We start from the raw sequence: 15,538 nt of genomic DNA, 5'->3' as shown, positions 1-15,538 counted from the left end.
ACAATAAGAGGAAAACTACACAAACATGCTGAAATGACAATGCTGGGTAATTCTCTAGGCTCACTTGTTACCTACATGACTTGTTCCCTCACATCAACCTTGCATAATAATGTCACTATTCGGATAGAGCCTTTTGCATAGTCTTTTATAGAATCCCATTTTTGGTTTAATGTTGGATTTAGTATTTCACTCCAAAGTGTATGTAAGCATAATAGAAACTAAATACAATACACGATTTCATTCTCAACATTAGAAATTATCGTGGAAACATAGTGAAAGATTTTGTGAAGTTCATGTTTCAATTCTGTATGTCCTCTTAAGGTATGATGAAATTCTTGAATCAATGAAATATCAAAATTGAAGAAATTAAGGATATCCAATTATAAAAACACACACATTTAAATACACAAAAGTAAACAAAATAAAGACTTTCTCTAAGGAATTAAAAATGCTTCACAGATGATTCTTTATCATTCATGTTAATGAAAGGCAGATGATCTTCATTTTAGTTAATGGCTTTAATTTACTACCCTGCCAAATATTTTACTGACCCCACTGCTAAATAATTTAAGCTTAATGCCCTCTTTCTCCCTTTGCATCATCCTTTGAGGGGAGAGCTAGTGAATAATAAAAACACAAAATTGGACAACAGATCTAGAAGGACAAAGAAGAAATTCTGACTGGTTCTTAACTTGCATAATCAGTAGGTGACTACCCTATTTAATCTCATAATTCTCTTGTGAGCTAGAATGGGAAGATGCAATTTGTTAATAAGGAAACAGGCGAAGAGAATATATTCACTATGCTAATTCCACATGATTTATCCAATGTCACCCTGAGCTAAGGCTCAGCATAGAATTGAGTGATTATTGAGATAATCCAAACAGGGCATTGGATTACTAAAGAAGCACATGGATCTCCTTCTCAGAAAATTTAAAAATAGGATTGGTGCTCATGTTGGCTTTGTATAGAGATAATTTTGTCAAAAGATCCGATTATTAACTCTGGGGAAAATAACTCCTTTTAAAATAGCATTAGATATTTCAATTCAAATTTAAAAATTTTAGTGTTTTTCCTATTAGGCTCGGGGCACTATTTTGTGCTGGATAGGTGCTGAAGGGCAGCAACACGCAGACCTTACCTTCAAGGGACTTTAAATCTAGGAGAGAGTATAAAATGTATGCCATTAGATATAAAATGCTCATAGCATCATTAGTGCTGCGAGAAAGAGACACAGAGGAGGGAGAGATTACATTCAGCTTGGAACCTGATAAAAGGTTGGGTAGTGAGTAGGGGTACAGCTGAAACCAGCCTGGGCATGAATTGATAATTGTTGAAGCTGTATGGTGGGTACATGGGGGTTCATTATGTTATTTTGTCCATTTAATTTTTTAAATAATAACAGGTGCTTTTTAAAAAGGCTTCATCAATGAAGTGGCATTTGGATAGACTTTGACAAAAGGGCACTATTTGGTAAACCAAGAAGTGCGGATGGAAACAGCAAGATCCTGACATAGTTGAAAAAGCCTTGGGCTCTTTAGATTCACATTGTACTACTTAGCTAAAGCATAAGGTATATATTGGGGCATAGGAGACTGAGATAAAACTAAAAATTATTTTATTATTGTTTTGATGACTTTGAATATTAAATTGTGACATTTAAAATTATGACTGCAGTTTATAGCCATTGGTAACTCTAGCATGATTAGATTAAAACTTTGATTATAGAGGAAATAAAGAGACTGGAATGAAGCAGATCTGAATCCAAATTCCAGTTAGAAGGACATTACAAAGTTCAGGAGAGGCTAGCAATCCTGAAAATAGTGACACTAGACATGCAGAAGAAAGGCCAGGAAAGAGAGGAGCTGTAGAAGGAGAATATTAGGATAGTTGATTGAATTGTGAGGAGAAAGACAGAGGACAGAGGAAGTCAAAGACACATTCAAGATTTTATTCCCAGTCTGGGTGTATAGAAGCAGGGATAGCAGTATCCAAATTAGTGAAGAAGACAATGTAGGTTTTGGCTATTCCTAGTCTGAAGGGCTAGAAGGAGGGCATCTAGATGGAGGTGACCAAGAGACACCTTCTACAAGAGAGAGGAATGGAAGGAGAGAGAAACTTGGGACTTATTCATGTAGAACTAAGTATTCAAGTACAAAATAACAGAGCAGGTCGGTGAGTAAAAGAATAAAGACGAGCACTGAGAACAAAAACTTGGGGAATTAAGGGTGTGGTTTGCCATGAGACAAGAAAAAGAGCTACAGACAGAAGAGAACTCCGATAGTAATACTACTGATAACATCTTGTGTTTACTCAAGATTGGCTAAGAACAAACAATGCCAAATTTAAATGGGTTTAAACAATAAAAGTTTATTTCTCACTTAAGCATGAGTCCAACGTGGATGTTCCTGCTTAGGCAGCTCTTCTGTCAGCAGCAATGCAGGCATTCGCGCTCCTTCCATCAGAGAGCTCCGCCCTTTTCTAGGTCCTTGAAATCCTTCCTGTTCAACCGAAGGATGGAAAAGCAGATGGAAAATCATAGTGTGAAGATTTTATGGGTCAGCCCTGGAAGTGATATCACTTTTGCCCACATACCATTAGCCAAAATTCAGTAACCCAGCTGTACCAAAATGCAAGGTACAACTAGTCAGAATCTGTCACATCTTGTATTTGTATCACAGAATGTTTAGAGGACTTTTCTTTTTTATTTTTAAAGATTGGCACCAGAGCTAACATCTGTTGCCAATCTTTTTTTTTTTTAAATTTATCTTTTATTCTTCTCCCCACAGCCCCCCAGTACATAGTTGTATATTCTAGTTGTAGGTCCTTATGGTTGTGCTATATGGGATGCTGCCTCAACATGGCCTGATGAGCAGTGCCATGTCTGCGCCCAGGATCCGAACCGGTGAAACCCTGGACTGCCCAAGCGGAGCTCACAAACTTAACCACTCAGCCACGGGGCCACCCGCTAGAGGACTTGCTTATCCTTCACTATATAGTGCAATTCAGGGAAGGCAAATAAGCACAGTGATTAAAAGTATGAGTAAGAGTTAAAATCACTTGGATTTGTTTCCTGGCTTCACTATTTGTAGCACAGGTGTCACCTGGGATAAATTAATTCACCTCTCTGTACCTCATCTGTAAAATGGTGACAATAACAAAATCTAACCCATAGGATTGTTAGGAAGATTAAATGAGTTTAATAAATGTAAAGTGTTTAAATAGTGCCTGGCATGTGCCTGCCATGCAGTAAGTACTCAGTAGGGATTAGTCATTATTATCATATTAGAACTATCATATTAGGACTGTAGCAATTTAATGGTGGAGTGGGTATTAAGTAATGTCGAATGCAGAGAGGCAGCCGAAGAGGCCAGAGGAGAAAAAACCATCAATTTGTCCATTAAGCTATACGAATAATTGCAGAAAATTCTGCTTTGTTATAGTAGTTTAGCGCCAGCCAAACAAGAGGTGAAAGAGGCAGGATTCCCAATTCACAACAGTTTTCAGTTTATATGTTTAGAACTGCAAAATAAATGACCTCTCGGCAAATCAGATGGCGTTGCAGTCAAGGTAAATCCTAGAAGTTTCAGATGCGGTCTTATTCTCAAGGTCTCACATTAAGGTGAGTAAACCAAGCCTTTGAGAAAGAGTGCTTATCAATTTGAGATTCACATTCTAGCCTTCCTTCTCTGAGGACAAAATCTTTTAGTAGGTCACAACTGCAGGCCCTGAGTCAGTTCATTTCACCTAAGCAAGTACTTAACTGTGCTTTATATTTACATTAGTGTAAGCATGAAGGCTCCCCATAGGCATTTCCTTATTTGTGGAAGATTCACTTCTCTCTCCATCTCATATTGCTCCCTCTCCACCCCTGCCACATAATCTTTCCATTTTGTCACTTTTGTGGCTTCTTGGTAAATGTCCAAATATCCTTTTGTTTTAATCCTCTTTTAAAATTAAACCTTTTCTTTGACATAATCATACATTCACACACAGTTGTAAGTAATAATACAGAGATATAGTGCACCATTTACCATCCAGTGTCCCCCCATGGTAACATGGTACTGGTACAAGATAGTATAGTATAGTACAATATCACAGCCAGAATATTGACATTGGTACAGTCAAGATACAGAGCATTTCCATCACCACAAGAATCCCTTTAGAACCACACCAACTTCCCACCCATCCCTACCTCCTCCTCGGACCCTAGCAACCACTAATATATTTTCCGTTTTTGTAGTTTTTTCAATTCAAGAATGTTATATAAATGAAATCATACATTTTGTAACTTTTTGTCATTGGCTTTTTCTCACTCAGCATAGTTATAATTCTCTGGTGTTATTATTCCAGGTTGTTGAGTGTATCAATAATTTGCTCCTTTTTATTGCTGAGTAGTGTTTCATGGTACAGATGTACCAGGATGTTTTGCCATAGACTTGTTGAAGGACTTCTGGGTTTCCAGTTTTGGGCTATTACAAATAAAGCTACTATAAATATTTGTGTACAGATTTTTGTGTGAACTTATGTCTTCGTTTCTCTGGGATAAATGCCCAAGAGTGCATTGGTGGGCTGGAAAATATTTGCATGTTTAGCTTTTTAAGAAATTGTTAAACTGTTTTCCAGAGTGACTGTACGACTAATCTACATTTTACATTCCCACCAGCAATGTATGAAGCATCCAGATTCTCCTCATTCTTGCCAACATTTGGTGTTACTATTGTTTAAGCCATTCTGGTAAATGTTTAGTGATATCTCATTGTGGTTTTTTGCATTTCTCTAATGGCTAATGATATTGAGCATCTTTTCATGTGTTTATCTGCCATCTGTATATTTTCTTTGGTAAAATTTCCTGTTGTGTCTTTTGCCATTAGCATTGTTCTAATTGGATTTTTTACTTTGTTACTATTGAGAGTTTTGAGAGGTCTTTATATATTCTGTATACAGAATATCTTTTTGTCAAGGATACACCTATCTTTTGTCAGATATGTAGTTTCAAATATTTTCTCCCACTCTGTATCTTCACTTGTCATCCTTTTAACATAGTCTTTTGCTGACCAAAAGTTTTTAATTTTGATCAAATCGGTTTATCTTTTTGTTTTTAATGGATCATGCTTTTGATGTCAAGTCTAAGATTTCTTTGCGTAGTCCTTGGATCCCAGAGATTTTCCCCTATTTTTTTTTAAAGCTTTATAATTTTACATTTTTATATTTGGTTTTGTGATCCATTTTGAATTAATTTTTGTGTAAAATGTGACATGATCATCTATGTAGAAAATCCAAAAGATCAACCAAAAACTCCTGAAACTAATAAGTGATTATAGCAAGGTTGCAGAGTACAACGTTAAGATACAAAAGTCGATCACTTTCCTATATGCCAGCAATGAACAAGTGAAATTTGAAATTAAAAACACAATACCATTTACATTAACACCCCCCAAAATGAAACACTTAGGTATAAATCTAACAAAATATACACAAGATATATGAGGAAAACTACAAAATTCTAATGAATGAAATCAAAGCCAAGGACTAAATAAGTGGAGAGAGATTTCACTTTCATGGATAGGGAGACTCAATACTGTCAAGATGTCACTTCTTCCCGAATTGACCTACAGATTCCTTACCATCCAAATCAAAATCCCAGGAAGTTATTTTGTGGGTATCAACAAACTGATTCTAAAGTTTATATGGAGAGGCAAAAGACCCAGGATAGCCAACACAATGTTGAAGGAGAAGAACAAAGTTGGGGGACTGACACTACCCGATTTCAAGATTTACTATAAAGCTGACGTAATCAAGACAGTGTGGTATTGCCAAAAGAATAGATAAATAGATCAATGGAACAGGATAGAGAGCAGAAATAGACCTCATAAATATAATCAATTTATCATTGAGAAAGGAGCAAAGACAGTCTTTTCAACAAATGGTACTAGAACGACTGGACTTCCACATGCAAAAAATGAATCTAGACGCAGACCTTACACCCTTCACAAAAGTTAACTCCAATAGATCACAGACCTAAATGTAAAATGCAAAACTCTTAAGCTCCTAGAAGATAACAGAGGAGAAAAGTGAGAAGACCTTAAGTTTGGCAATGATTTTTTACACACAGCACCCCAAGGGCACAATCCATGAAAGAAAAAATTGATAAGCTGGACTTCATTATAATTAAAAATTTCTGCTCTGCAAAAGACACTATCAAGAAAATGAAAAGACAAGCCACAGGCTGGAGAAAATATTTGCAAAAGACATATCTGATAGAGGACTATTATCTCAAAATATACAAGAGCTCTTAAATCTCTTAGAATAAAGAAACAAACAACCTAACTAAAAAATGAGCCAAAGACCTTAACAGACACCTCACCAAGGAAGATACACAGATAGAAAATAAACATAAGAAAAGATGCTCCACATCATATGTCTTCAGGGAAACACAAATGAAAACAACAATGAGATACCACCAAATACCTATTAGAACGGCCAAATCCAGAACAATGACAATACCAGATGCTGGCAAGGATATGGAGCAACAGGAACTCTCATTCATTGCTGGTGGGAATGGAAAATGGTACAGCCACTTTGGAAGACAGTCTTTCAGTTTCTTACAAAACTGAATGTACATTTACCATACAGTCCAGCAATTATGCTCCTTGGTATTTACCCAAAGGAAGCGAAAACTTATGTCCACACAAAAACATGCCTATGGATGTTTATAGCAGCTTTAGTCATAATTACCAAAATTTGGAAGCAACCAAGATGTCCTTCCATAGGTGAATGGATAAATAAACTGTGGTTGGTACATCCAGACAATGGAATATTATTCAGCACTAAAAAGAAATGAGCTATGATTCATAAAAAGACATAGGGGAAACTTAAATGCATATTACTAAATGAAAGAAACCAGCCTGACAATGCTAACATACTATATGACTCCAACTATATGACATTTTGGGAAAGGCAAACTATGGAGACAGTAAAAAGGTCAGTGTTTGCCAGGGGTTGGGGTTTAGGGAGTGGTAAGGAAAGATGAATAGGTGGAGCACAGTGGATTGTTTAGGGCGGTGAAAATACTCTGAATGATACTCTAACAGTGGATATGTGTCATTATACATTTGTCCAAATCTACAGAATGTATAACACCAAGAATGAACCTTAATTAAAATGATGTGTCAGTGTAGGTTCACCAATTGTAACAAATGCACCACTCTGGTGGGGGATGTTGATAATGGGGGTGGCCTATGCAAGTGTGAGGACAGGGGTTATATGGGAAATCTTTGTACCTTGCACTCAATTTTGCTATGAACTTAAAACTGCTCTAAAAATAAAGCCTATTTAAAAAAAGTTTAGGGGCCAGCCCTGTGACTGAGTGGTTAAAGTTGCATGCAATCTGCTTCGGCAGCCTGGGTTCGCAGGTTGGGATCCTGGGTGCAGATCTGCTCCATTCATCAGCCATGCTGTGGAGGCAGCCCACAGACAAAGCAGAGGAAGACTGGCACAGACATTAGCTCAGGTCTAATCTTCCTCAGGTGAAAAAAAGAAGAGGGAGATTGGCAATGGTTCTTATCTCAGGGCCAATCTTCCTCACCAAAAACAAAGTTTATCAGACAATTAACTTAAGTAACAATGTTATAAAAAACTTTTTATAGTATGCTGCATTGTTTGGTATTTACTCTAATCGTTCTCTGTTAGAGAATCTGTGAAACCTGCAGTCGGGTATAGCTTTTTAGTAACGGCAGTACTTATTCTATCTCAGTCTGCTCTCTTGTCTTCTGGTTTTGGGTCAAATACTGATTCCTCTACTTTGTTCCTAGTATTCTATATCCTACACCAGATAGTGTTTGAATAGTCACTGGCTTGTATATGTGCTGATACTTAGTACAGATAAATCTGTCTTTTCCAGTTACCAAAAATTCAGATAATGGCTTCCTCAAACGTATTTTTTCTGGCCTTTCAACCTCCTCTACCTTCCTTTTAAAATACAAATAAAGAGGTGATATTTCAATAGTGTGGAAGCTAGGACTCTTCATCAAGGATACATTAGACTGATGTCATTTACTAGAGAGGAAGACCAGATAGATTTTTCCTAATTCATAAATGTATAGGGAAAAAAACACAGTATGAGGCCTATGAAAATATTCTGCAGTGTTAAATTCAAACATCATTTTTATGGTATAAATTCGCATTTCAAAGAACATTACCATTATGATATAAATGGTCAGCATAGTTTCAAAGAACATTACCACAGGAGTTTTAGAAAGCTTTTTCCTGTGTTCCCAAAAATCCTGGAAAATTTAGATTCTGTGAATCAGGAACTAAAAGATGAGACAAAATATGGGATAAAAGGGAGTGGACTGGGAACCAGGTGAACTGAGTTATATAAAGAAAGATCAGAAAGAAACAAAAAAATGCATCTGCAGAATTGAAAAACTGTTGTAAGTAGTAAATTGCAGGTATAGAAAAATGTTTTGGAAATAAGAAGGATACACTAGTGTAACTCTGTTATAATAGAAAAGAGGGAAAAATTAAATTACGAAAGAGAAGATCCTAGAAATAGAAGGCAGAGAACAGAGAGCCAACAATGAAAGAAAGAGAACAAGTGAAAGTTAAGTGAAACTTCAGACCTAAATAGAAGAAAATTTCTGGTCTGAAGATATACTGGGATATTTGGATCAAACAAGCTCATCTTGTAGGTGGCAAAATTACTGAAAAGAAATCACTATGAGAAGAGACTACTATTTAAATATACTCCCATGTCTTTAGGGAATTCTAAGCAAAAGGAAAGATCCTAAAAGCATCAGGAAAAAAACAGATTTCCTATTCTAGAATGAAAATTGGGCTTGCCTTTGACATCTTATAATAAACAAAATAAACATCTCATAATAAACTAGAAGAAAATAGAGCAACCTCTATACTTTTGAGGGAAAGAAATTGAGACTCAAGAATTCCAGACAAAAACAAATTTGTCATTTATGGGTGAAGGCAGCAAAAATAAGTCCCAGTTATAGAAGGCCTTAGAACATATGTCACGCATCTATTCTCCTTAAATAAACTATAAAGACGTGTTTCAGCTAAATGAGAGACAAAGAAAATATAAAACTCAATAATGGCATTAAAGCATTAGTTGTAAATACCAAAGACAATGAAATGCAGAATTAAAAAGATTGTTAAAATCATTTCAAAACAAGAAGGCAAGATCACTTTTTGGAAAAAAGACATAGTATAGAAACATGTAACAATAATCCGGATATTGGGTGGATGAGGATACTGATTTCTTTGTATTACATATTTTATTTTATTCAGTACATTAATTACTAAGGAAACATAGATTTATTTATTTAACATAATGGTAATCATGAGTAGAATTAAAAAATGGATACTATTAAAATCACCAGACTAAGTAGGTAAATTTTAGTTTTCATAAGGCAAAACAAGAAATCAATGGAAATATCAAAGAAGTGTAAAAATGAAATCCAAATGACACGTTAACATGTGCAAAGATGTCAGCTATGACAATAACTATCAATGGCTTACAATTTTCAATTAAAATACATGAATATTCTCAGACTGAGTCAAAATATAAAGTCATTTATATTCTCTTTACAAAGAGTTACATTGTCAAACAAAATAAGAATATTTTAAAGTTAAACTGTTTCAGATAAAGTTAAAAAAAAAAGACAAAAGAAACAAAAGCAGATGTTATATTATTAATGCAGGTCAGAGTAGAACCTAAGGCAAGGAAAGAGCATTAAACAGGACAAAGATGATGACTATTTTATTTTTGTAAAGGATGACTTTATACCAGACCTAAGTGATTGCGCATAGAACATTATCAAGATGTACAAAACAAAACTGTAGAAGTAATAAGCCATAACAATTAGTATTTCATATAAGTTGATAAAACATTAATAAGTTTATAATGGTATCTAAAGAGCATAATTTTTAAGGTTTAATTGTTATATATATATGTATATATTTAAATTTGTACCCCATGAACAGAGGATAACTTATCTTACAAGAATCCACGGCACTTTGAACAAATTGATCATAAATTAGACCAGCAAGAAAATACTGATAATTTTAAAAACTGAAAATTATACAGACCTCATTCTTTTACTATAAAGCAATAAAATTTAAAATTAATAACAAGATTGAACAAACACTCAAACACTTTGATATATGAAATCTTATAAATAATAGATTAAAAGGATATTAAAAGTACAATTATAAAACACTTTTATAATAAATTAAATATACTATTCTTTGAGTTTTCCTATAGGTGTGAAGATTTTCCTAGTAAAGTCTGGAAAACTACAGTGTGAGAACTACATAAGTTTGAGTTCTCTCTCATTCTGCTCTCTTTGCACTGGCAAGGGAAGACCTTCATGGGCGACTCAGACATTTGTCGTGAAGAGAACAACTTCCATGGTGAATACTACCCGGAGGAATTGTGTGTTATGAAATAGTTTGGAAGATCACTCCTGGCAGCACCTTGGAGATTTATTTTTTAACTAATTTTTCCTCACAAGTTATGACCTTCAAGAGCATGTGGCCATTCAGTCCAGTTATACACTTTAATACAATCACCACAATAGAGTCATTCATGTGGTTATTTGAAGCCTGGTGGTATAATCCTCTCATATGAGAGTGTGCTTTTGTGAGTTAGAAATCAACATTTAAAAGGCTCATGGAGTTAATTTAGGTTCTGTACAATTCATCATCTCGGTCGTTGTTGCAGACTGTTCTGTCGTGGGAGGAGGACAGTAAAGTGGGAAGAAAAAGGCCGAGGCTCACCTTTTAGACAGAATTAAAATCTTAAGTCTTTAGGACTCTCCGGCTCAGAAGAACATGTACCCTGTGGTGGGAATTCAGGATTTAAATGCTAAATTCAAAAGACCAGGACAACTTGACTTTTTAAATTTTTAGACGTGACAATAAATGGTAAAACTACGTCAGAATATTGAGGTGAGCACTCTTCATTCAAAATGGCACATTGTTACCAGTAGTGATTCAGGTAAATAAATATTTTTCAGTTGGACTTTCAGTCTCATATCTGTTTCTTGAGTAGGTTGGTGTTAAAATGCGGTTCCCAAATCTTTGATAACTTCTGCCCCCTTTTCCCCAAATTTCTGTAGCAATTACCACTTCATTTCCTTTTTCACCTTGTGATTCTTTTCCTTCCTATTTTAACCAAGTAACTTCATTATGCAATTAACAAATTAACAGTCTTTATGTGATTGAATAAGAGAGTTCAATATTTTTTGAGAATCTAGAAATATAATCATCTTAAATCTTGCAACCAAAAATTCTTTTTCAAAGAATATCTGATTTTAAAAATTGAGGCTCATTCAGCATTTACTAGCCTTTGGTTTCACTAGTAACATCAAGATAATGAAAGTTAATTATGCACTTGTTAAATTTCTCGCTCAGAATTTTCCTCTAAACTTTGTATCATTTATTTATTACATAAGCTTCGTATCATTTATTTAGTGTCTAGATAAATGTCTAAACTCAGCGGTTGAGAGCACAGACCTGGTGAACCATATCCTTAGGAGTGTTTTCCCTCTGGTGAAGTTCAATAAACTGTTGAAGTATTACTGCCTCTAGGAATTGACATTCTTTAATCTAATAATTAAAGTAACTTGGGAATAGAATATAGTTAACTATAGGGGTGTCTACCAGCTTTATCTCTTAAAATGAGATAAGAAAGAAAGAGTAAAACGTCTTTGTTAAATTCCCTTTGTCAATCTTCACAGATTGGTAAAGGAGAAAAGTGTATTTTGGAAAAGCTGACATTAAATATTTTACTGTCCACATATAATTTATTTATCTTTATATTGCAAAATTTAAAGAGATAAAATACTGCAAATAAAATAATATCCAATCAAAATATTTGCCAAATTCTCAAGTTAAACATGTTCTTTTCTCTTCTTTCATCATCTCCTTTTTCTTATACAGCATATCTTCTAAAAAATCACTATGTTTTATGCACTCAGTAGTATGTTTTCGGATGAATGCTTTGATTTCAGCTTCAGGAAAAAAAGAAGAAGAAAAGAAAAAATTTGAGCAATAGGATTTTAATGATAGAACACATTTTCTTAAATTTTATTCCAATCCTATTTAGATTTAGCAAAATTTTACAAAGGATTCATACCTCACAATAATATGTTTATATATGTCACTGCCTTAGTCACTACAGTTTGGGCTGAAGATCTGTTAAAACAAACAATCCATTGATTTACTTTAAACACCTCTTTCTTTCTTGAGTTGACCAAGAATTATCTGTCTATAGTGTTTCTAGATCAGTGACTAGGAGAGAATTACCTTTTGCTAATTGCTTTTTATTCCTGTGTGCCTTGCACTGATCACCAAATTTTATATGTAAGCTAAATCTTTACCTTATATCCTTAGGGAAGTGACAAAAAAGAGCCCCCAGAGTGCCCCCAAAAATAAATGAAATAGACTCATATCAAGACCTACCACTGTGGGGCCGGCCCTGTGACCAAGTGGTTAAGTTTTTGCGCTCTGCTTCAGTGGCCCAGGGTGTACCAGTTTGGGTCCTGGGCGCAGACATACACACTGCTCATCAAGCCATCCTGTGGTGGCATCACACATAGAAGAACTAGAACGACTTACAACTAGGCTACACAACTATGTACTGGGGCTTTGGGGAGAAAAAACAAAAGAGGAAGATTGACAACAGATGTTAGCTCAGGGTCAATCTTCCTCAGCAAAAAAAAAAAAAAAAAAAAAAAATCCTAAAAAAAAGACATAGCGTTGTAAAATTTTAGTACACTGGAGACGCTGTTCTAGAAAGAAAAAAATAGGTCACGTAGAATCAAAATTTAAATTGTTGCATATTTCTCATTGGAATAGAGGAAATTCAAGTTCAATAGAGGTAAACCTTCAAAATTCTGAAGAAAAATGACTTCCAACCTAATATTCTATACTAAGCCAAATTTTAATCAAGTTTCATGGTAGAATAAATACATTTCAGAGAAGTAAGTTTTGAAAATTTTTTTTTCCTTGTTCCCTTTTCCCAGGAAGCTACTGGAGGCTGAGTTCTACCAAAATGAGGGAATAAACCAACAGAGAAGACCTGGCAAACCAAAATAGTATTTCCGACCCACCAGAGAGATGGAGGTATTAACCATGGTGCTCTTGAAGGGAGACCTCAGAAGAAAAATGCAGGTGTTGAGAGTAAGCCATCTTTATTGGAGCATGGCAGAAGGCTCTGAGAAACTCCATTAGGAAGATGAAATTGATGAAATATCTGATGCATCTGAACATTTTAAAAGGAGATTTAGACAACTTGTGAGAATTTTAGTTGGAATCATAGATAAATACATGGAAAATTATGCAAATAAGAAAAGACAATTACTAGTTCTAGACTAATGGAAGTTAATCAGTAAGGGAAGAGTAATCATGGTCTCCTACCTGGCCTACCTAGGAATAGTGTTTAAATTATATTAGCATAGCCCCTCCAGCTCTCTTTTATTTACTGTTTCCATGGAATATGTTTTCTGTCCTTTTACTTTCAACCTATTTGTTTTTTGAAAGTGTGTCTCTTGTGTACAGCACATGGTTAGATTATATTTATTTTTTAAATCCATTCTGCCAATCCTTGCTTTTTGATTAGAGTATTTAATCCGTTTATGTTTAATGTAATTATTGCTAAGATAAGATTTATGTCTACCACTTTACTTGTTTTTTGTCTTTTTTGTCCCTCTATTCTTCCACTACTGCCTTTTTTTGCATGTTAAATAGTTGTTTTCTAGTGTGTTATTTCAATTCACCTGTCATTTCTTTTATTTTTTTTAGTTATTTCATTAGTGGTTGTCCTCAGAATTACAGTTAACATCTTAATTTAAACAATGTAGTTTCAATTAATGCTAATTTAATTTCAATTAGTACACAAAAACTTTGCTCCAATATAGCCCCTCCTTTGTACAATTATTGTCATATAAATTACATCTTTATATATTATAGGCCCATCAACACAGTTTTATAATTATTGCTCTATGCAGTTGTCTTTTAAGTCATATAGGAGTGGAAAAGTGTTACAACCAAAAATGCATTTATACTATCATTCATATTTATTTATATAATTGCCTTTATGAGTGTTCTTTATTTCTTTGTGTGGATTTGAGTTACTGTCTAGTGTCCTTTCATTTCAGCCTGAAGTATTTGCTTTATTATTCCTTGTAGTTCAAGTCTTCTAGTCACAGATTCTTTCAGGATAATTTGAAGGATAATATTGTCAGATATAAAATTATTTATGACAGTCTTTCTTTCAGTACTTTGAATATGTCATCTCTCTTCCTTCTTGCCTCCATAGTTTCTGATAAGAAATTGAATATCTTATTGAGGATCCCTTAAAATGACTCATTTCTTACCTTATGACCCAGCCATCCCACTACTGGGTATCTATCCTAAGAACTTGAAATCAGCAATTCCAAAAGTCCCACGCACCCCTATGTTCATCACAGCATTATTCACAATAGCCAAGACATGGAACCAACCTCAGTGCCCATCAACTGATGATTGGATAAAAAAGATCTGGTATGTATATATACAATGGAATACTACTCAGCCATAAAAAAGGACAATGTCATCCCATTCACAACAACATGGATAGACCTTGAGGTATTATGTTGAGTGAAATAAGCCAGACAGAGAAAGACGAACTCTGTATGACTCCACTCATAGGTGGTAGTTAACATATAGAAAAAGAGAACTGATCAGTGGTTACCAGGGGAAAGGGGGGGTGGGGGGAGGGCACTAAGGGTGAAGTGGTGTACCTACAACATGACTAATAATAATGTACAACTGTAATTCCACAAGGTTGTTAACTATCATAATCTTAATAAAACAATGACTCATTTCTATCTTGCTGATTTCAAGATTCTCTTATTTGTCCTTGTCTTTTGACAATTTGACTATGATGTGTCTAAATGTGCATCAATTTCAGTTTACCCTAATGAGATTGTTGAGCAACTTGAATGTATAGATTAATTTTTTTTTTATCAAATTGGGGTGTTTCTGGTCATTACTTCTTTAAACATTCTCTCTCCCTCTTCATTTCCTTCCTCTCCTTCTAGGAGTCTCATTATGCTTATGATAGATGCTTGATGGTGTCCCGTAGGTTTCTTAGGCTCTATTAGTTTTTCTTCTTTCTGTTCCTCAGGCTAAATAATCTCAGTTGATTTATCTTCAAGTTCGCTGATTCTTCTGCAGGCTCAAATCTGTTGTTGAGCTCCTCTGGTGAATTTTTCATTCTAGTAGTTGTACTTCTCAACTTCAAAATTTCTATTTGGTTCTTTTTATAATTTCTATCTCTTCATTATTGTTCTCTATTTGATGAAACATCAATCATTCTCAGACTTTCTTTTAGTTCTGGGGACATGTTTTCCATTCATTCTTCAAGCACATTTATAATAACTGATTTAAAGTCTTTGTTTAGTAGTCCAATATCTGGGCTTTCTTCAAGGACAGTTTCTATTAATGACAGGTATTTTACCCCCTGTGTATGGGCCAT

General features: G+C 34.7%; 1 long non-coding RNA gene across 1 annotated transcript in view; it reads left to right on the top strand.

Moving 5' to 3' along the window:
- Positions 1-14,888, top strand: part of LOC102149881 (uncharacterized) — a 52,567-nt gene extending 37,679 nt beyond the window's left edge. The window contains exon 4 of the long non-coding RNA XR_002799823.2: positions 13,044-14,888. This is a non-coding gene — a long non-coding RNA (uncharacterized lncRNA). The remainder of the gene's footprint in view (positions 1-13,043) is intronic.
- Positions 14,889-15,538: the final 650 nt, after the last annotated feature.

The sequence above is a fragment of the Equus caballus genome, chromosome 14 (assembly GCF_041296265.1).
Source record: "Equus caballus isolate H_3958 breed thoroughbred chromosome 14, TB-T2T, whole genome shotgun sequence".
NCBI classification, from domain to species: Eukaryota; Metazoa; Chordata; class Mammalia; order Perissodactyla; family Equidae; genus Equus; species Equus caballus.
This window is presented reverse-complemented; position numbering and strand designations above follow the sequence as displayed.